We start from the raw sequence: 21,652 nt of genomic DNA, 5'->3' as shown, positions 1-21,652 counted from the left end.
CTGTGTATTTTTTCATCCTTCAGCCAGTAGATCTTGATCCTTTCGTCTTTAAATAAAAACTGCCATCATCCCTTGTTCCGTATCCTTAACAATCGTATCCCAGTACCATCTCCAATGAACTTCCAGGACTTTACTTGTCTCCTGTCACCATCTCAATCTGCCAATAGCACCTCATGTCTATCCAACCCATGTCTCCATCCCTTAATCACCGGTTTTGTTCCTAGCTATGTGTACTACCACACCTCAGCCTAAAACCTATATCAATTCTCAAAGCCTTGACATTTCAAGGACCTGCTCATGTAATGTATTCCTGTCCCTCAGGTTAACCACTTTATTTAACATTCCCATATTTTTTTTTTTTCATCTACCAATGTTGTGGCTACTTATTCCCCATCTTTTCCTACCTATTGCCTTCTTTCACCATCCCCCAGTCCATTTCTTCATCATCAACCTCGTCATTGCTTTCCCTCAGCTTTCCCTATATGTACAAATGGGGACAGATGCCTGCAGTGTGGGATGCAGTGGATTCATCACGCTGATTACATGCCGGCCAGGAAGGGGGATTTGGGAGGATTTTATTTTTTTTTATTCTGGGATTCGAGGGTCGTAAATCTCAGCGCGGCGTGAGAAAAGACCCGTCCTTACAGTTCAATTACACCAAGCTAATGAGCCACCCAAGAAAAATGGGGCTATCGAAGATCTGTACCAGGAGTCAGAACAAGAGAACGGAAGGGAGGGGGAGAGATGCACTGCAAAGCCAAGACAAATCAAGAGATTGTCAGAAGAGACATTCGGGAAGAAAAAGCGGGACAGACAGTCGGATAAAGATGCGGAGAACAAAAAAAGGACAGAGAGAATAAAACGAGAAAAGGGCAACAAGGAACAGTAAGAAGAATGTAGTGCAGACAGGTAGAGAGACACAAAGCACAAAAGACACCAACTCACATGAAATACAGAGTCAATGGGACAGACCTGTACAGTGGCACACATAGAATACACATATAGACAGGATACGAGACATGCACATTGGCACACAGCTAGAGACACACACAGAGAAAAGAGAGGACACAGCAAGAGACAGAGTGGCATGCAGCTAGAGAAATATACAGAAAAAAGACAGAGGATATACAATAAGAGACATGCACAGGGTCATAAAGCTAGAGACACACAAAGAGCAAAGATGAGAGAGAATACATAGTAAGAGACATGCAGGTGGCATATACGTAGATGGAGTCTCACATACAGAGAGGATACACTGGAAAGGCTAATTCACACAACAGTCTAATCCAATCACTAAACTGTCTACACGTTGACACTATAATAATAAATTAATCTATTAAAGTTTTTTCTGCAAAAGACACACAAAGTCGGATGCTGCAAAAGTAAAACTACAGCATGCACCATCAGATGGCATATTGTGGGCGAAATATTTCCATTGAAGTCCAGTAAACGGAGAACCCAAATAATCACATTGGTTCCTCACCCATACTTGTTGGATCTGTATGAGATCCATAATCAGTGGGTTGGGACAATAGAGTACTGTATTTTGGATCATATCTAAGAATATCTGCAGGTAAGCCAAAGCCAATAACACGCACACCGAAGAAGGACAGGTAGGCAGAGAGCGAGACAAAAATACGCACACAAAAGACGCGCAAGCAAAATGGCCAACACATAAGTACATGGAGGATGCTCAGATGCAGAGCATACCCCATACAGCATAATTCAGACATTTCAACCATCAATGACTGGTTAGAACTATTATCTACATGTCTTTATGGAGACAAAACGATAGGTTTTTAGCTAAGGAAATCTACTCCAATGGTTGGAAAACGTAGCAGATTTATAATATGTGAATATCAGACATCACTACCACCACATGGTTTAACAACAGCTGGCACAGACATTCCCACTGAGGGCAATGCATAGTCAAAGGTCATGGTCAGCAGGATCCTCCCATGGGAAAAACTTTCCTATTGTAACCAAACATCTCTGTATGATGGGTTTAAAGAGTCACTAGAGATATGTTGTGGGTCTACCAGATATAAATACATGAATGGATGCAAGAGAACCCACATCAACGGGCATGTAAGTACATGCTATATGTAAATGCCAGTCGGGTGATTCCTCTCATCCGGTAAGCTCAGAGGAACTTGCTGATCTACAACTATCAAGGGTCTAGTTAGGTCTCCAAAATGTCAATGGTGACAGATTCTCTACAGGTGCATATGATCGGATACAGTGTTGGACCTATGATCTATGGGTCCACAGATGATGATATTCTGATGGTCTACCTTCAGTCTATACAGGACATCTGCACATATACTATTATTTGCATTACAGACATTGGTCTTAAGCAGTGACGTGTCAACAGGAGACATCAGTTAAAAGTAAGGTATTCAAGAACAACCCCTTTAAAAGGGATTGTCTAATCTTGCCATTACAAAGGCAAGATGAGACCATGCCTTGACCACCAGGTGGCTGGGAAACAGTGGAGCGGGCCTTCACTGCAGTGCATGGGAGCTACAGAAACAGCATAGCACAGCTGCCCAACTTGGTCCGTTCCTCTGTTTACTTGGTGGTTGGAACTTAGTCTCATCTCGCCTCAGTAATGGTTAGATGAAACAACCCCTTTAAGGCTCCTGTTGTAGTAAATGCATGTTATTGTGTCAGAACCAGGGACTACCAGAGGATTCCGGTACTCACCAGCTGTCACATTTTGTGAGGGGAAAAAGGATCGACTGGGTTGGGTTTTATGGTCAACTCTCTAAAGTTCTTTCCCCAGGGAAGACAAGCAAATGGGGACCTGTCATCTCAGGGGAGCATGCACAATAAGTGACTGTCGAGTAAAGGAAACCGGCACTACTCCAGTTTACATATATCATAGCATCTTAGGGATTCTTCCAATTGCAAGTAAATGTCCCGCTGATAATTTTAATTATTGCATATCCATAACCAAGTGATTAAAAAACCCTCTCATTTACCCCAGGCTTATTACCATTACAAATGATTATTGTTCTGTTTTTATGGTCCGCATCGGACCAATAATGGCTGTGCACGAATGGGCCCTAAGAGACCAACAGACATGAGATCGGTAAAAGACTCCTATTATGATCGATTAGGGGATCGGTTCTAGAAATACTGGATACATACAGGCAAAAGCCAAAAATATTTTCAGCAAATTTTATCTTTGTACAATCCATAGTAAATGTTCTATTAGCTGGCATGTAGTCAGCACACTCTCCAGACAAGTAAGGCCTCGTTCACATTTCTGTTTTTCACTGACGTGTGCTGTCCATGGAAAATGCGGACCCATTGATTTTAATGTGTCTGTTCACATTTCAGTTTTTTTTTTCTTCCTGACTGTGGGTCAGTAAATAAAATCACGGGGACATGCACTACTTTAGTCCATGATGCGGACGAGCACACCCATTAAAGTCTATGGGTCAGTGACACACATCTGTGTTGTGTCCGTTTTTCAATGAAGACTAATAGGAGATTCTTTGAAAATTAATTTTCAGTTGAGCAACATCAGTGAATTACGGATGACACACGGATGGTAAAAACAGACACACGGACCAACCACGGATCCTTCACGGACAGCTTCACGGATTAACCCCTTAAGGACACAGGGCGTACAGGTACGCCCTTGTGCCCTGGTACTTAAGGACACAGGGCGTACATGTACGCCCTGTGCATTTTCAATCACCGCCGCGCGGCCGGCGGCGATCGGAACCCCGTGCCTGCTCAAAACATTGAGCAGGCACTTGGGGCAAATGCGTCGGGGGGTCCGGTGACCCCCCCATGTATGCGATCGCAAAAAACCGCAGGTCAATTCAGACCTGCGGTTTTCTGCGTTTCCGGGTTATTCGGGTCTCTGAAGACCCGATAACCCGGAACAGGATGGTGATGGTGGTGTGATTTCACTCCACCAATCACCATCCAGCGATCCTGAGTGGTGATGGTGACATCACCACTCAGGATCGCTTTCTGATTGGTCAGGGGGCGGTGCGGCGGCAGATTCAAAAGAGGCAGGCGCCCCTCTCCTCCTCCTTTTGTGTTCCAGCGCCGGAGGAGAGAGGAGCTGCCTGCTTGTGTCCACCATCGCTGCCAGCACCCCTGATCTGTGCCCCCAGGACCCGATCTGTGCCCCAGCACCCCATCAGGTACATAGGGACAGCTAGGGAAAGTTTGGGATAGGCAGGGAAAAAAAAGGGAAAGTTAGTTTTTTTTTACTTTTTATTGCATCACCCTAGTTAGGGTGTCTGGGGTCCACAGCACAGCTGTGTGACCCTAGACCCCCCAGGGGTGCTGCCACTTGCCCCCCTCCCCCTGCCACTTGCCCCCCCCCCCCACCTTTTTTGGGGTACTTTTTTTTTTTTTTTTTTTTGAGTTCGCTGACTGTGACCGGCACTTAGCGTCCGGCCACTGTAAGCGCATCGCACACCCCACCGCTGATCAACTTCGGACGGTTGATCAGCAGTTTTGAATTTTTTTTCCTCACTTTTTTGCCCTTTTTTTTAGTTAGTTTTATTTATTTTTTTCTGTTAGTTTTAGGCCTCTTTCACACTACAGTATGTTGCATTCAGTGTTTTGCGTTCCGTTTTTCACGGATCCGTTGTTCCGTTTTTTGCTTCCGTTGTGGTTCCGTTTCCGTTCCGTTGTTCCGTTCCGTTTTTCCGTATGGCAAATACAGTATACAGTAATTTCATATTAAAAATTGGGCTGGGCATAACATTTTCAATTGATGGTTCCGCAAAAAACGGAACGGATACGGAAGACATACGGATGCATTTCCGTATGTGTTCCGTTTTTTTTGCGGCCCCATTGACTTGAATGGAGCCACGGACTGTGATTCTCGGCCAAATATAGGACATGTTCTATCTTTTCAACGGAACGGAAAAACGGAAATACGGAAACGGAATGCATACGGAACACATTCCGTTTTTTTGCGGAACCATTGAAATTAATGGTTCCGTATACGGACCGTATACGGAACGCAAAAAACGGACCGTATACGGAACGCAAAATACTGTAGTGTGAAAGAGGCCTTAGGGTGAGTTCGTGAACACCCGTGCCCCCTCACACACGCACACCAAATAAAGAGTTACACACACGCACATATACACGCAGACACACACTCCCCTATGGCCCGCCGGACGTTCTCGGCCGAGGAGGCATACGCCCAGCTTGCCTCCGAGTCCGAGAGTCCCAGTGAGGATGAGGATGACCCCACATTCCTGTTGTCATCCGCATCCTCCTCATCATCTAGCGATGATGATGAGCCCCCAAGGCGGCGGAGACGCCGCCAGGCGGAGCAAGGGGACCGCCATGTTAGGGACCCTGTGGCCCACACTAGTACGAGCAGCTCTGGGGCTCGTACTGGTTTCCCGGCCCACCAGTTAAATCCACCGGAGCACCCTGCCGGTGAACTTGTCTGGTGTAGCCCAGAGCGATACGAGCCCGTGATTCCTGATTTTGTAGGCCAATCAGGAATCCAGATTTCCACAGTGGGCTACACTGAATATGACTTTTTTTGTCATTTTTTCAGTGACTCACTGGTAAATCTGATGGTGGAGCAGACGAATCTGTACGCCCAACAGTTCGTCGCTCAACACCCGGGCTCCTTTTTGGCCAGGCCCGGTGGCTGGACGCCGGTCAGTGCAGCCGAAATGAGGACATTTTGGGGCCTCGTGCTGCATATGGGCCTGGTCAAGAAACCCAGTGCCAGGCTGTACTGGAGTGGGGACGTCCTATATCAGACCCCACTTTACAGTACGGTTATGACACGCTCCCGGTTTGAGGCCATCAGGAAATGTCTGCATTATTCCGATAATGCAGCATGTCCACCCCGAGGTGATCCTGCCCATGACCGTCTGTACAAGATACGGCCGGTCATCGATCACTTTGGGGCCAAATTCATGGAGGCCTATGTACCTGGAAGGGAGGTCGTGGTTGATGAGTCTCTCATTGCGTTCAAGGGGAGACTCATTTTCCGCCAGTATGTGCCTTCCAAGCGGGCGAGGTATGGCGTGAAGCTATACAAAATTTGTGAGAGTACCTCAGGGTACACTTACAAATTTCGTGTGTACGAGGGGCGAGATTCCCGGATTCAACCACCAGAATGTCCCCCCACTCTGGGTGTTACCGGGAAACTCGTGTGGGACCTTATGTACCCACTGCTGGATAAGGGTTACCACTTGTACGTGGATAACTTTTATACCAGTATCCCCTTGTTCCAGTCCCTTGCCGCCAGATCCACGTCCGCTTGTGGGACCGTGCGGAAAAATCAACGCGGCCTCCCTGCCCACCCCCTCCAGGTACCCATCCCCAGGGGTGAGACCCGTGCCCTTACCACTGGAAACCTGTTGCTGGTCAGGTATAAGGACAAGAGGGATGTCCTTATGCTGTCCACAATTCATGGTAACGGCATCACCCCTGTCCCTGTGCGAGGTACCGCGGCAACGGTCCTCAAGCCCGATTGTATCGTCGCCTACAATCGGTATATGGGAGGAGTTGATCTCTCGGATCAAGTCCTCAAGCCATATAACGCCATGCGCAAAACCCGGGCATGGTACAAAAAAGTTGCGGTCTACTTGGTGCAGGTTGCCATGTACAACTCTTTTGTACTATCCCGAAGCGCTGGCAGCACAGGGACATTCCTCCAGTTCTATGAGGCAGTCCTCAAGGCCCTGATCTTTTCGGACCGGGAAAGAGCAGGCCGGAGTACCTCGGGAACTGTAGGCGCCCGGATCGTCCCTGGCCAACACTTTCCAGGTGTGGTCCCCCATACTGGAAAGAAGGGACGAACCCAAAAAAAGTGCAGAGTGTGTCGCAGGAGGGGGATACGGAAGGACACGACTACTCAGTGCGACACATGCCCCGATCATCCGGGCCTCTGCATTGACGGTTGCTTCAGGGAGTATCACACTTCCATGGAGTACTAAATTTATATCCCAATTTAGGACTGACATGGGATAAAAAAAAAAAAATGGTTCTCAGACTTGAGACACCCAAAAAAACTAAAATAATTTATTAAAAGTAGACATAGGTATTGCCGCGTCTGTAATAATCTCCTCTATAAAAATGCCCCATGACCTAACCCCCCAGATTAAGGCTGCTTTCACACTAGCGTTCGGTATTCCGTTCGTGAGCTCCGTTTGAAGGAGCTCACGAGCGGACCCGAACGCAGCCGTCCAGCCCTGATGCAGTCTGAATGGAGGCGGATCCGCTCAGACTGCATCAGTCTGGCGGCGTTCAGCCTCCGCTCCGCTCGCCTCCGCACGGACAGGCGGACAGCTGAACGCTGCTTGCAGCGTTCGGGTGTCCGCCTGGCCGTGCGGAGGCGTGCGGATCCGTACGGATCCGTCCAGACTTTCAATGTAAGTCAATGGGGACGGATCCGTTTGAAGATGCCACAATGTGGCTCAATCTTCAAGCGGATCCGTCCCCCATTGACTTTACATTGAAAGTCTGGACGGATCCGTACTAGGCTATTTTCACACTTAGCTTTTTTTTGCTAAAATAATGCAGACGGATCCGTACTGAACGGAGCCTCCGTCTGCATTATTATGGGCGGATCCGTTCTGAACGGATCCGCCCGAACGCTAGTGTGAAAGTAGCCTAACACGGTCCAGAAAAAAAAAAAAGGTGCAAAAAAAGTTTTTTTTTTGTCACCTTACATAATAAAAAGCAAGCGATCAAAAAGTCATATAGCCCCCAAATTAGTGCCAATACAACCGTCATCTCATCCCGCAAAAAATGAGCCCCCACATAAGATAATCAGATAAAAAAAAAATTGAAAATGACTCTTAGACTTTAGAGATACAAATTTTTTTTTAGGGTATCAAAAAGGATAATATAGTCTAAAACCTAAATTATTGTAAAAAAAAAGTTGACTTATTAGGTATCGCCACGTCCGTAAGAATCTCCTCTATAAAAATACCCCATGACCCAACCCCCCAGATTAACACAGTAAAAAAAAAAAAAAAAAAATAGGTGCAAAAAATTTTTTTTTGTCACCTTACATAACAAAAAGTTTCATAGCAAGCGATCAAAAAGTCATATAGCCCCCAAAATAGTGCCAATAAAACCGTCCGCTCATCCCGCAAAAAATGAGCCCCCACATAAGATAATTGGCTAAAAGAAAATTAAAAAAATTACACTTAGACTTTAGAGATACCCAAAAAAAAAAGTTGTATCAAAAAAGATAATATAGTCAAAAACCTAAATAATTGTAAAAAAAAGTAGACTTATTAGATATTGCCGCGTCCGTAAGAATCTCCTCTATAACAATATCCCATGACCTAACTACCCAGATTAACACGGTTAAAAAAAAAACAAAAAAACGGTGCCAAAACCGCTATTTTTGGCACTTTTCCATTTCAGTCCGTTTTTTCCGGTAAGAAAACAAGGGTTAACAACCAAACAAAAGTTAAAATTTATTACCCTGATACTGCAGTTTACAGAAACGCCACATTTGTGGTCGTAAACTGCTGTATCCGTAAAAGGGAGGCTGCAAAAGGAAAGGACCGACATGGTTTCTGGAAGGCCGATTTTGATGGCCTTTTTTATTGACACCATATCCCTTTTGAAGCCCCCCTGATGCCCCCCTAGAGTAAAAACTCCCTAAAATTGACCCCATCTAAGAAACTACACCCCTCAAGGTATTCAAAAATGATTATACAAACTTTATTAACCCTTTAGGTGTTCCTCAACAGTTAATGGCAAATGGAGATGAAATATCAGAATTTCAATTTTTGGTAACCTTACCTCACAAAAATGTAATATAGAGCAACCAAAAATTATATTTACCCTAAAAATACTCCCCCAAAAAATGCCACCTTATCCCGTAGTTTCCAAAATGGGGTCACTTTTAGGGAGTTTCGACTCCAGGGGTGCATCAGGGGGGTTGAAACAGGACACGGTGTAAATAAACCGGTCCGTAAAAATCAGCCCTCCAAAAACCAAACGGCGCACCTTTCACTCTACGCCCCGCTGTGTGGCCGTACAGTAGTGTATGGCCACATATTGGGTATTTCTGTAAACGGCAGAGTCAGGGTAATAAAGATACAGTCTTGTTTGGCTGTTAACCCTTGCTTTGTTAGTAGAAAACATGGGTTAAAATGGAAAATAAGGCAAAAAAATGAAATTTTCCAATTTCATCCCCATTTGCCAATAACTCTTGCGCAACACCTAAAGGGTTAACGACGAATGTAAAATCAGTTTTGAATACCTTGAGGGGTGTAGTTTCTTAGATGGGGTCACTTTTAGGGAGTTTCTACTCTAGGGGTGCATCAGGGGTCTTCAAATGGGACATGGTGTAAATAAACCAGTCCATAAAAATCAGCCCTCCAAAAACCAAACGGCGCACCTTTCACTCTATGCCCCGCTGTGTGGCCGTACAGTAGTTTACGGCCACATATTGGGTGTTTCTGTAAACGGCAGAGTCAGGGTAATAAAGATACAGTCTTGTTTGGCTGTTAACCCTTGATTTGTTAGTGGAAAAAATGGGTTAAAATGGAAAATTAGACAAAAAAATGAAATTTGCAAATTTCATCCCCATTTGCCAATAACTCTTGCGCAACACCTAAAGGGTTAACGACGAATGTAAAATCAGTTTTGAATACCTTGAGGGGTGTAGTTTCTTAGATGGGGTCACTTTTAGGGAGTTTCTACTCTAGGGGTGCATCAGGGGTCTTCAAATGGGACATGGTGTAAATAAACCAGTCCATAAAAATCAGCCCTCCAAAAACCAAACGGCGCACCTTTCACTCTACGCCCCGCTGTGTGGCCGTACAGTAGTGTACGGCCACATATTGGGTATTTCTGTAAACGGCAGAGTCAGGGTAATAAAGATACAGTCTTGTTTGGCTGTTAACCCTTGCTTTGTTAGTAGAAAACATGGGTTAAAATGGAAAATAAGGCAAAAAAATGAAATTTTCCAATTTCATCCCCATTTGCCAATAACTCTTGCGCAACACCTAAAGGGTTAACGACGAATGTAAAATCAGTTTTGAATACCTTGAGGGGTGTAGTTTCTTAGATGGGGTCACTTTTAGGGAGTTTCTACTCTAGGGGTGCATCAGGGGTCTTCAAATGGGACATGGTGTAAATAAACCAGTCCATAAAAATCAGCCCTCCAAAAACCAAACGGCGCACCTTTCACTCTATGCCCCGCTGTGTGGCCGTACAGTAGTTTACGGCCACATATTGGGTGTTTCTGTAAACGGCAGAGTCAGGGTAATAAAGATACAGTCTTGTTTGGCTGTTAACCCTTGATTTGTTAGTGGAAAAAATGGGTTAAAATGGAAAATTAGACAAAAAAATGAAATTTTCCAATTTCATCCCCATTTGCCAATAACTCTTGCGCAACACCTAAAGGGTTAACGACGAATGTAAAATCAGTTTTGAATACCTTGAGGGGTGTAGTTTCTTAGATGGGGTCACTTTTAGGGAGTTTCTACTCTAGGGGTGCATCAGGGGTCTTCAAATGGGACATGGTGTAAATAAACCAGTCCATAAAAATCAGCCCTCCAAAAACCAAACGGCGCACCTTTCACTCTATGCCCCGCTGTGTGGCCGTACAGTAGTTTACGGCCACATATTGGGTGTTTCTGTAAACGGCAGAGTCAGGGTAATAAAGATACAGTCTTGTTTGGCTGTTAACCCTTGCTTTGTTAGTGGAAAAAATGGGTTAAAATAAAAAATTTGACAAAAAAAAGAAATTCTCAAATTTCATCCCCATTTGCCAATAACTCTTGTGCAACACCTAAAGGGTTAACAACGTATGTAAAATCAGTTTTGAATACCTTGAGGGGTGTAGTTTCTTAGATGGGGTCATTTTTGGGTGGTTTCTATTATGTAAGCCTCGCAAAGTGACTTCAGACCTGAACTGGTCCCTAAAAATGTCGTTTTTGTAAATTGCTGAAAAATTTCAAGATTTGCTTCTAAACTTCTAAGCCTTATAACATCCCCAAAAAATAAAATATCATTCCCAAAACAATTCAAACATAAAGTAGACATATGGGGAATGTAAAGTCATCACAATTTTTGGGGGTATTACTATGTATTACAGAAGTAGAGAAACTGAAACTTTGAAATTTGCAAATTTTTCCAAAAATTTGTTAAATTAGGTATTTTTTGGTGCAAAAAAAAATATTTTTTTGACTTCATTTCACCAGTGTCATGAAGTACAATATGTGACGAAAAAACAATCTCAGAACGGCCTGGATAAGTCAAAGCGTTTTAAAGTTATGAGCACTTAAAGTGACACTGGTCAGATTTGCAAAAAATGGCCTGGTCCTAAGGTGTAAAAAGGCTGTGTCCCTAAGGGGCTAAACATGTACGCCTTTTTTTACGGACATGACACTGACATGTGAACGAGGTCTAAGGAGTTAAAATCTCATCTAGATAACCTAGTTAATATGAAGCTTACAACTACCGTAAGTGCTTCTGCTACTTTCACTTAAAAGGGTTGTCCCACAAAAAAAAAAAAATTCTACATTTTTCAAGCCAGCAGCTGGATCTGAATACTTTTGTAATTAGATACAATTAAAAATGTTGCTGTTCAATAAAATTTATCTGAAAAGCGCCACCTGATGTTTGTGCTTTTCTTTATTTCTACGTCCTCCTCAGCACCATCTCTGAGGTGGTCGCACATACTCAGTTCCATCCTTCAGCTGCCACCAGTCATATCTACTGTTAGAAGCTGTGAGAGGTACAGGGAGAGAGCTGCAGTAGAAAGGACACGCCCCCTGAGAAAGGACACGCCCCCTGAGCTGCCAGCTTGAAATAAATCTAACTGGACAATTAGAGCAATGAACGGGGAGATCTCTGGATCTATGTGAGGTACAGGGCTGGTTCTAGCTTTGTTTGAAAGAGATTGTCATGTACTATATGATGTCTGCTTTTGATTAATTTAAATTAAATCAGGAGCTAACCCGTTTAAGGCTCCCATGCACATTAGCGGAAAGGCAGACGAACAAGTTAATTTCTACACTGATGAGTGTGGTGTAAAATGGCAAAAGGTGGCAAATTTTCTAAAAAACCAAGGCTTGCTAAAAAATGTGAAACTTTTCAACAACAGAAAGCAGTCAAAAAACGCTTAAAGGGGATGTCTCGCTTCAGCAAGTGGCATTTATCATGTTGAGAAAGGTAATACAAGCCACTTACTAATGTATTGTGATTGTCCATATTGCCTCCTTTGCTGGCTTGATTCATGTTTCCATCACATTATACACTGCTCATTTCCATGGTTATGACGACCCTGTAAATCCATCAGTGGTGGCTGTGCTTGCACACTATAGGAAAAATTGCTGGCCTCTCTGGTGGCCGGGACCGTGGGAGCGCACATAGGCTAGCGCTTTTCCCTATAGTGTGCAAGCACGACCACCACTGATGGATTGCAGGGTGGTCATAACCATAGAAACGAGCAGTGTAATGGAAAAATGAATCCAGCCAGAAAAGGAAGCAATATGGATAATAACAATACATTAGTAAGTGTCTTGTATTAACTTTCTCGACATGGTAAATGCTATTTACTGAAGTGAGACAACCCCTTTAATAAATTGCCCCTATTATGTATGGGACCATCGACCATGTTGGGCACATTGACGGTGGCTTATTCCCTTCGGTCCGTTGGACACCAAACCTTTCTAGAACTCACCTATAAGTGGAGTCTATACCTTTTGATTAGGCGAGTCCACATTTTTTCACTGCTCTTAATAGAAGTCACCCACGAAAATCTTGTACTGCGTGTAAAAGGACACCGCAGCAAAATCACTGCATGTGAACATAACCTTTACTAGCTTGTGGTTGACTGTTGTCGTCTGCCATGACAAGGGAATCACAATTCTATTTGACTGGCCCCATGCACACGGCTGTAACCATTTTTGCGGTCCGCAAACTGCGGATCTGCAAAACATGGATACCAACCGAGAGCCTGCCGCCATTTTTTTCAAGTGTCCTGTCCTTGTCCACAAAACGGATAAGAATAGGACATGTTCTATTTTTTGGGTGGGGCCACAGAACGGACTTACGGAAGCAGGCAGTACACGGGTGTGTTGTCCACATCTTTTGCGGCCCCATTGAGATTAATGGGTCTGTAAGAAATGCGGATCGGATGTGTACCAATGCTCTCATTGCCTGGGCTGACACCTTCATAGCCAATGCTAGTTTTTTAAGTACACAGCCCACTACCTACCTCTTCTTGCTGCACTGAGAAGGACAAATGTTTATGTGGCAAATAGGCAAAAAAAAAATATACAAAAAAAACCCCTAATGACATTTGCAGAAAGAGAGAGAAACATAATGGTCAAGATTTCGCCACAAAAGAATGCGGGGCTGATCTAAGGAAGGAGGATGGCTCGGATACAGAATACGCGTGGAAATAAATATATAAATGCGACAGGAAGAGAAGCATGTAAAGTGCAGGCGAGAGACGAGAAACTGGAGCAGACGTAAAGTGACCAGGCTGCCACTTTCATACACAATGCCAGGCTGTGCTTGTCCTAAAATGGCCTTGCAAGACACATTTTAATAGGTTCTGCATGAAAGCCGAGTCTGGAAACACAACCCCAATCCTCAACTGCTGGCGCCGGGCCAGCCTTTCCCAGAACACTGCCGTTTAAAGGGATACCAAACTATTTTTTCCATCTTTTACACAACCTCTTAAAATGTAAGAAACCAAATCGCAGAATGTTACAAATATGGATGCAAGAAGCTGCGGTGACTTGTACGAGCTATAAAAATGCTGATCCCGGGGGTGGGTGATTATTTGCTGAATTAGCTACAATGCAGGGAAAATACACAAGTGTACTCCAATGTAAAACATGCACCACCGACACTGGGGTTACAGTCTAGGGCTTTCCCCAGAGAGATGACAGAGTACTAGTTGGAATGTATAATGCAATACCCGAGGACGCTAAACTGGGAGAACTGGGAAAGAGCAGCTTGTAGGAGGAGTTGCACATATTAGGCTTCTGCAGAGAGCGGACACCTTCCGTGTGCATCCCGGGTTTTCTAACTCCCATCAATAGAAATTACTATTCTCTTCCGTAAGGGCTCATGTGTCCGTTCCATTTTTTTGCGACCCATATGCGGAACCATTCACTTTAATAGGGGATGCAAAAAAAAAAAAAAACGGAAAGGACTCAGTGTGCATGCCCTGTCCGTAGGTCTGCATGGCCGTTCCGGAGAAAAATAGAACATTGCCCGCATTATGCACAAGCATAGAACTGTTCTATTAGGGGGCGGAATGCGGAATGCAGAACGCGCGCGGCCAGTATCATTTTATTTTGTGGATCCACAATTTGCGGACCTCCATCCGTTGGTCGTGTTCATGAGCCCCAACAAGGACAAGAATAGGATATGCTCTATAATTTGCTGAACAGCCACATGGACCCGCGAAAAATATGGTGGTGTGCACTGCGTGAGTGCAACATGAGCTAACTCGCTATTCCGCATAAACATGGCAGCCAAGGCTTAAAGCGGGCCATACGCATTACATTAACGTCGGCTGAACCTGCATATTTTGGCAGAACTAGCCCACCATCTAGTGTGTATGGGGGGGGGGGGGGGGTCTCCTGACTTCACTGACAGCAGATATTGGGGAAGAAAAGGATTGGCAGTGGGATATCAACATGCCCAATCCTTTTGTTTTCAGGACAATAAGACACCAGGAGGGCATGAGGTGGCATCGACTTACTCTACTCTCCCCATTCATCATACACGCACACTCAGCCAAGTAAGTGTACTTGTGCACGTAGGGGGGGGGGGGGGGGGTCAGAAGAAATAGCTGTTCGCCAGACATTAAGCATACTAGGCTATTTTTGGGACTCCTACAGAGGCCAATGGAGAAAGCCACACATGCAGGCCCCCTCTCCATTCACGGAGGTTTGACACAGGGCCCTGTTCTCAAGATAGGTGCAAGACCCGCATGTATCGGTCATCTAGGACATACCCTGTCCGTTGTAGGACAAAAATCACTTGCAGTGGATTTCCCACCATCACGTGGTGGTCATTAATTAAGGGACGTGCGACTATTTTAGAAATAAGTCCTTTTTTTTTTCACTGACCACGCAGCAATATTTAAATCACACGGCCACGGCATTTGGACGGGATATAACGGAGCAGGGGCGTGTAGGGAGGCGTTATGACGGCCTTGTCATAAATCAGCTGGATCTTTTGGCAGTTCAGGGGAAAATCTTAGTAAATGACCCCCTGTGACTGTTTTGGTTGTATGTAAGGCAATATGGAAATAAGTATACTGACTTATGGGGAGGCTTTTTCTAAACTGGTAGACAATGGCTGATTGGACATGCTAGGACTTGTAGTTCCATCCCAGCTGAACAATGGCAAGGGTGATCATTTCGGTCCATGGGGTTCGGATTGTGATCTATTATGATGCACTGGTTGCCAAGCACCCGGTTACATATGATCATGAAATTGTGTCACTTCCTTTTACGATAACATTTACGTACAGCCGATTGCACATGTTCCTTTTACTTTATAAGATTTATGCAAGAAGCCATGAATCCTTACACACATCTGACCAATATGTGGCAAACAAATGTAGCGTCATGTACTGCTTGACATTTACTGTACTGTATCGACTTCTCAAATGCACCTATATTACCAGCTCACCAGGGGACAAAAGAGTTAAGTCCGTCTGCCTTGTAATACACTCACACCCCCGTCAAATTTAAGGAGATTCCCCATAGACATAGCAAACTTACAAATACATACACTAACTACTCACACAAAAGGGCAGGGAGCCTTTCTTCTGCTGCAGTTTGATAGCACAGACGGCTCCCCCCACCGCCCACGGCTTTAACCCTTTCACTGCTCTGTCGGCGGTATGAGTGGGAGAACAGGGCCATGCTTGGCCCAATGTTACCTAAAATTAAATCTGTGTTTAGGAGATGTAAGGAAAGCAGCCAGACATACATACTGAAGGATGGAGGAGGGTGGGCCCAGAGGGTGGAGAAAGGAGTGAAGAATGGGACCTGGAGAATAATATATTATGAAGAAGACAGATGCTGCAGCCTCTGGAATCTACACCGTGTTAATAAGCCTGCCATGATGCAGCCCAACGACGCTTACCTCTGTGCAGACGCCTATAGAATATACAGCATATCGCTATTATACTCTAGGGTGGCTTCATATGGTACACAGTATGAAGCAGTGGTACCTGGCACTAGACCCAATGTAGCATTGCCATTGCAATATGAATTGTAAGCTCTGTAGGCAAGTATTGTGGAAAATCAGCGACCCCCCCCCCCCCCCCCAGATGTGGAGCCAGATGCATTACTTCCATAACATACAGTTAAAGCCATAAGTGGGAATACATGTGTGCATGATTAAAGCTCCTCTCGCCCTCCACCCGTCTGCTCTCTCCCCACTCTCCTTTCTTGTTTTCAGATGTTTGGCCTGGAGATTCTCTCCAGGAAGTTGGTGTTCCTTCCCCTCTAGAGAGAGCCAAAGAGAAGGGGGGTGGGAGAGAAAAAGACAGAAAGAGGAAAGTGGGAGAGAGTTGGCGGAAAGTGGAGCCGGAGAATAAGAAATGGAGACGTTAATAGTAAAGGCAAAAGAAGAAGGATAGATGGGGCAGTAAGATGGGGCAAGAGTGCTTTATTGGGGGAGTTAATGGGGCACCTGGGGCCTTTGCAGGACTGGCGCCATTTAAAAGGGTTCACACTATATATATATATATATATATATATATATATATATATATATATATAATCCCCTAGCCATGTAATGTGTGTGGGGGTTGCCTCCAATATTAGATATTTCATTAGATTCTTCTGCCACCCACTTTTTCTTATGTCCAGATATCCCAAGGCAGGGCATCTTTTTAGGCTCTTTCCTTTTACATATTTCTGTGGTATGTTCTGATATAGGCCAGATTTACGGTGGGTTATTAATCATTCCCCCCACGTCCCTTTTCGGTAGTATAAAAAAAAAGCCTCAAATCCCATGTTTGCAACTTTTTAAGTGCAACCGCGACAAAATGTTGTCACAAGTGGTGTCTACACCTCCCTTAGTACTGTCCTGAAAAGAGGACATGGCAAGGGGACAGGGGCAATGAGTCCAGCACATTTATCTTCATTTACGCCAGTTTTTTGGCGCAAACGAAGACCGAAATCTACAGCAACTTTTCTGTAGATTTCTGTTTAGGGTGATGCCCCACATCACGACTGTGCTGCATTTCTGGTGCATTTTTTTGCCCTTATTGCAACAACCTATCTGCGCTTATTGAGCGTTTTGTTCCAACAAAGGGAAAACACACAGCAAAACTGAATTACGTTAATTACAAAATAGACGTACATTAAAGGTAATTTAAAGGGACACTGACAGGCCCAATAACCAGAATTAGCTGTACATATCCATGCACAGGTCTTCTAATGTGCATTAAAAACATATAAGTATCCCCCTTGTCCACATTATGAATACAGTTAACTCACGTTTTATAACCTGAACTAATTGCTGTTCTTTCTGCCCAAGGGGCGGGTTTTAGCTTCTCTTGCGCCCAGCCAGCCTCAGCCCAACCGCCGTTTTTGAAGCGCCGCCCAGCTCATCAATATTCACTTAGCTGGACGGCTTCTGCAGTCCCCGACCTTCCGAGATCTGGCACATGCCCAATAGAAAGCTATGGGTGCCGGGCGCATCCGCAGAAGCTGAAAGCGAGTCCGATGCCCATAGCTTTCTATTGGGCATGCGCCGGATCTCGGAAGGTCGGGGACAGCAGAAGCCGCCCAGCAAAGTGAATATTGATGAGCTGGGCGGTGCTTCAAAAACGTCTGTCGGGCTGATGCTGGCTGGGCGCAAGAGAAGCTGAAACACCAGAAAAGAACATCGATTACTTCAGGTTATAAAACGTGAGTTTACTGTATTCATAATGTGGACAGGGGGGCTACTTATATGTTTTTAATGCACATTAGAAGACCTGTGCATGGATATGTACAGCTAATTCTGGTTATTGGGCCTGTCAGTGTCCCTTTAAGTCTGCTGTGCGTTTTCTCTTTGATTGAAGAAAACAGACCATAAACACAGGAATGCTGTTGCAGAAATTGCATGTTTTTTGGTGGTCTTGGCAGCACCCTACAGCACATAGACTGCTGGAGGATGTGCCTAATTTATGACGAGCCCTGCGCATCTTCTGGCAGCTCAGGGGATGTCATAAACTAGGGTAAAATTCTGGTCTATGAGAAATCTCCTCCCAAGACTCTAGGAACAAACAGGCCTTGTTTACGTACGTCTTGTCTGCAAAGCTGTTCCCGACATGGGATACACGTAACGATAGCAATGGACATATCCAGTACGTACAGCAGACTTGTGAACATGGCGTTAGCAAATAATTCTTTCCTGCAGTTTTCAAGATAATCAGGAGGGACCAAATTGTTAAAAGAGACTATATCAGGATGTGTGATCATGACTGGTGCACTACTATTGGGGTTCCTGAATAACTGGATAGTCTTCAATGAAAAGAAAAAGACTGCACAAGCCAAAGGCTGAAGGGCGGCCACCAACTATGCATGTTGTACCATATTATGGAGATATTCTACCATGGAAACAATGCTTATATACAGTACTTCCATAAAACATGCTATATAGAATGGGACTTTTTTTTTCTGCTGGACTCATTTAAAAAATAAATAAATAATCTTTCTTTATGCCTCCATATAAATTGGGAGGGAGTGTGTGGTCGCATTTTTTGAAAATAATGAAAACATAGAGAGGCAAAGCACATGCTTGAAAATACATAATAAAGATTTTAAATAGTATAAAGTACTAAAGCTGGATTCACCCATCCATGTTCCAGCCATGTTAACCAGTCATATTTCTTATGACTGTCGCGCCCCGACCATGGGCCTTAACTGACCCAAACTCACAGCATCATTGTGATCCGGCCTTATGCTATATCTGTGGCATCCAGGTTCTTCAGCTGCTGTGAAACTACAACACCCAATATGCCCCGACAACCAACAGATATAAAAAGGTGCAAAGAAGAACAATCCATTACAACTTCCATGATCTAAGTTAACTTGTCACTGCAGACAAACAGCAGCACTCAGTAACACTATAGTCTGCACTTTAACCACTCTACAGACGCTCTCACTTCCCTTCTCTCTCTGGTCTCTGTTTCCGCTGTGCACCCACCACCTCCCAGCCAACCAACTCAGACATGCTGTACTACACCCCCCCCCCCCCCCCTCCCATCACTGGCTGACCTCATACTTCCTGGCGTGACTACCAGCTGTGCCCGGCAAAATGCCACTTCCTGTCACTAGTACTCACGGGCAGACAATTCAGACTCTCACTTCCTGAAAATTACAACCCTACTTTTTGTATTAAACGCACTTTTTCTCATTGACATAAAACTTGAGAATGTTAAAGTCACAGTATGTGTTTTTTCTTTTGCAGGCCCAGGGCTAACATTTCCTGAAAACATACAGCGTGAAATGAACCTCAATGACTCAAGATTCTAGGAATTCCTCCCTAAAACAGTTGAAGAAAAAAAAAAAAAAAAAAGAAGAGCACAGATGTGACAACTACAAACAACTATTGTCACTTCTATAGACTAAGGGGGTCATTTATTATTAGATACAGTATACGCCAAGGGGATTTGCGGCCGAATCTGCAACTTTTCCCCACTTACACTGGGTCTAAAAAAAAAAGGATGCACGGGTGGGAGGGGAAGGAGGGCCGGCCCGTCTCATTTATCATTTTCTACTCCTGTTTCAGGAATATAAAATTATTTAAATCTACGTCAGAAAGGGAGCTGATTTATGCCAGCGGTGGATGTGCCCAACTTATGTAGAGGCCTGCGCCAGGGGTATTAAGACTGGCGTCTAAGGCTACTTTCACACTTGCGGCAGCCGTGCTAACGCTAGCCCACTGTGCTGCCGGAAGTCGGCATGCCGAGAGGCGGCCAGAGAAAGACTACAGCATGCTGCGGTATTTGTCCGTCCGTCTCTTGGCTTGTTTGCCGGGCTGTGGCCAGACTTCCGGTCCGCCCCCATGTTAGTGACTTCCGGCAGCATGGTGGACTAGCGTTAGCACGAATCCAGCAAACTGTTCCCCTGCCGGACCATTCTGCCGCAAGTGAGAAAGTAGCCTAAAACACCTGCCTTACTAAATGACCCCATAAGCTAGATTTACATGATGTATCTGCCACATCGTTCATATGGTTTTTTTTTATATCTGTTTGGTTGGATCTGGTTGATATTCACATAAATAAACTGTATAATCTTGTCCTGATAATCTTCAGTCAGTAGATCACTGTACATTATATAGAGACCCAGCACTGTGTGATCCTGTCCTGATAATCTACAGTCAGGAGATCACTGTACATTATATAGAAACCCAGCACTGTGTGATCCTGTCCTGATAATCTTCAGTCAGTAGATCACTGTACATTATATAGAGACCCAGCACTGTGTGATCCTGTCCTGATAATCTACAGTCAGTAGATCACTGTACATTATATAGAAACCCTGCAATGTGTGATCCTGTCCTGATAATCTACAGTCAGTAGATCACTGTACATAATATAGAGACCCAGCACTGTGTGATCCTGTCCTGATAATCTACAGTCAGGAGATCACTGTACAGTATATAGAAACCCAGCACTGTGTGATCCTGTCCTGATAATCTATAGTCAGTAGATCACTGTACATAATATAGAGACCCAGCGCTGTGTGATCCTGTCCTGGTAATCTACAGTCAGGAGATCACTGTACAGTATATAGAAACCCAGCACTGTGTGATCCTGTCCTGATAATCTACAGTCAGGAGATCACTGTACATTATATAGAGACCCAGCACTGTGTGTGATCATGTCCTGGTAATCTACAGTCAGGAGATCACTGTACATTATATAGAAACCCAGCGCTGTGTGATCCTGTCCTGATAATCTACAGTCAGGAGATCACTGTACATTATATAGAAACCCAGCACTGTCTGATCCTGTCCTGGTAATCTACAGTCAGGAGATCACTGTACATTATATAGAAACCCAGCACTGTGTGATCCTGTCCTGGTAATCTACAGTCAGGAGATCACTGTACATTATATAGAGACCCAGCACTGTCTGATCCTGTCCTCATAATCTACAGTCAGGAGATCACTGTACATTATATAGAAATCCAGCACTGTCTGATCCTGTCCTGATAATCTACAGTCAGGAGATCACTGTACATTATATAGAGACCCAGCACTGTGTGATCCTGTCCTGATAATCTACAGGCAGGAGATCACTGTACAGTATATAGAAACCCAGCACTGTGTGATCCTGTCCTGATAATCTACAGTCAGGAGATCACTGTACATTATATAGAGACCCAGCACTGTGTGTGATCATGTCCTGGTAATCTACAGTCAGGAGATCACTGTACATTATATAGAGACCCAGCACTGTGTGTGATCCTGTCCTGATAATCTACAGGCAGGAGATCACTGTACAGTATATAGAAACCCAGCACTGTCTGATCCTGTCCTGATAATCTACAGTCAGGAGATCACTGTACATTATATAGAGACCCAGCACTGTGTGTGATCATGTCCTGGTAATCTACAGTCAGGAGATCACTGTACATTATATAGAGACCCAGCACTGTGTGATCATGTCCTGGTAATCTACAGTCAG

The 21,652-nt window shown here is 44.5% G+C and overlaps 1 protein-coding gene across 1 annotated transcript in view; it reads right to left on the bottom strand.

The window, feature by feature from the left end:
* RARA (retinoic acid receptor alpha) overlaps positions 1-21,652 on the bottom strand; it is a 133,275-nt gene that overhangs the window by 91,169 nt on the left and 20,454 nt on the right. The window lies entirely within an intron of this gene.

This window comes from Bufo gargarizans, chromosome 6 (genome assembly GCF_014858855.1).
Source record: "Bufo gargarizans isolate SCDJY-AF-19 chromosome 6, ASM1485885v1, whole genome shotgun sequence".
In the NCBI taxonomy this organism is placed as follows: Eukaryota; Metazoa; Chordata; class Amphibia; order Anura; family Bufonidae; genus Bufo; species Bufo gargarizans.
The sequence above is the reverse complement of the archived record's forward strand: the minus strand, read 5'-3'. Positions and strand labels throughout refer to the sequence as shown.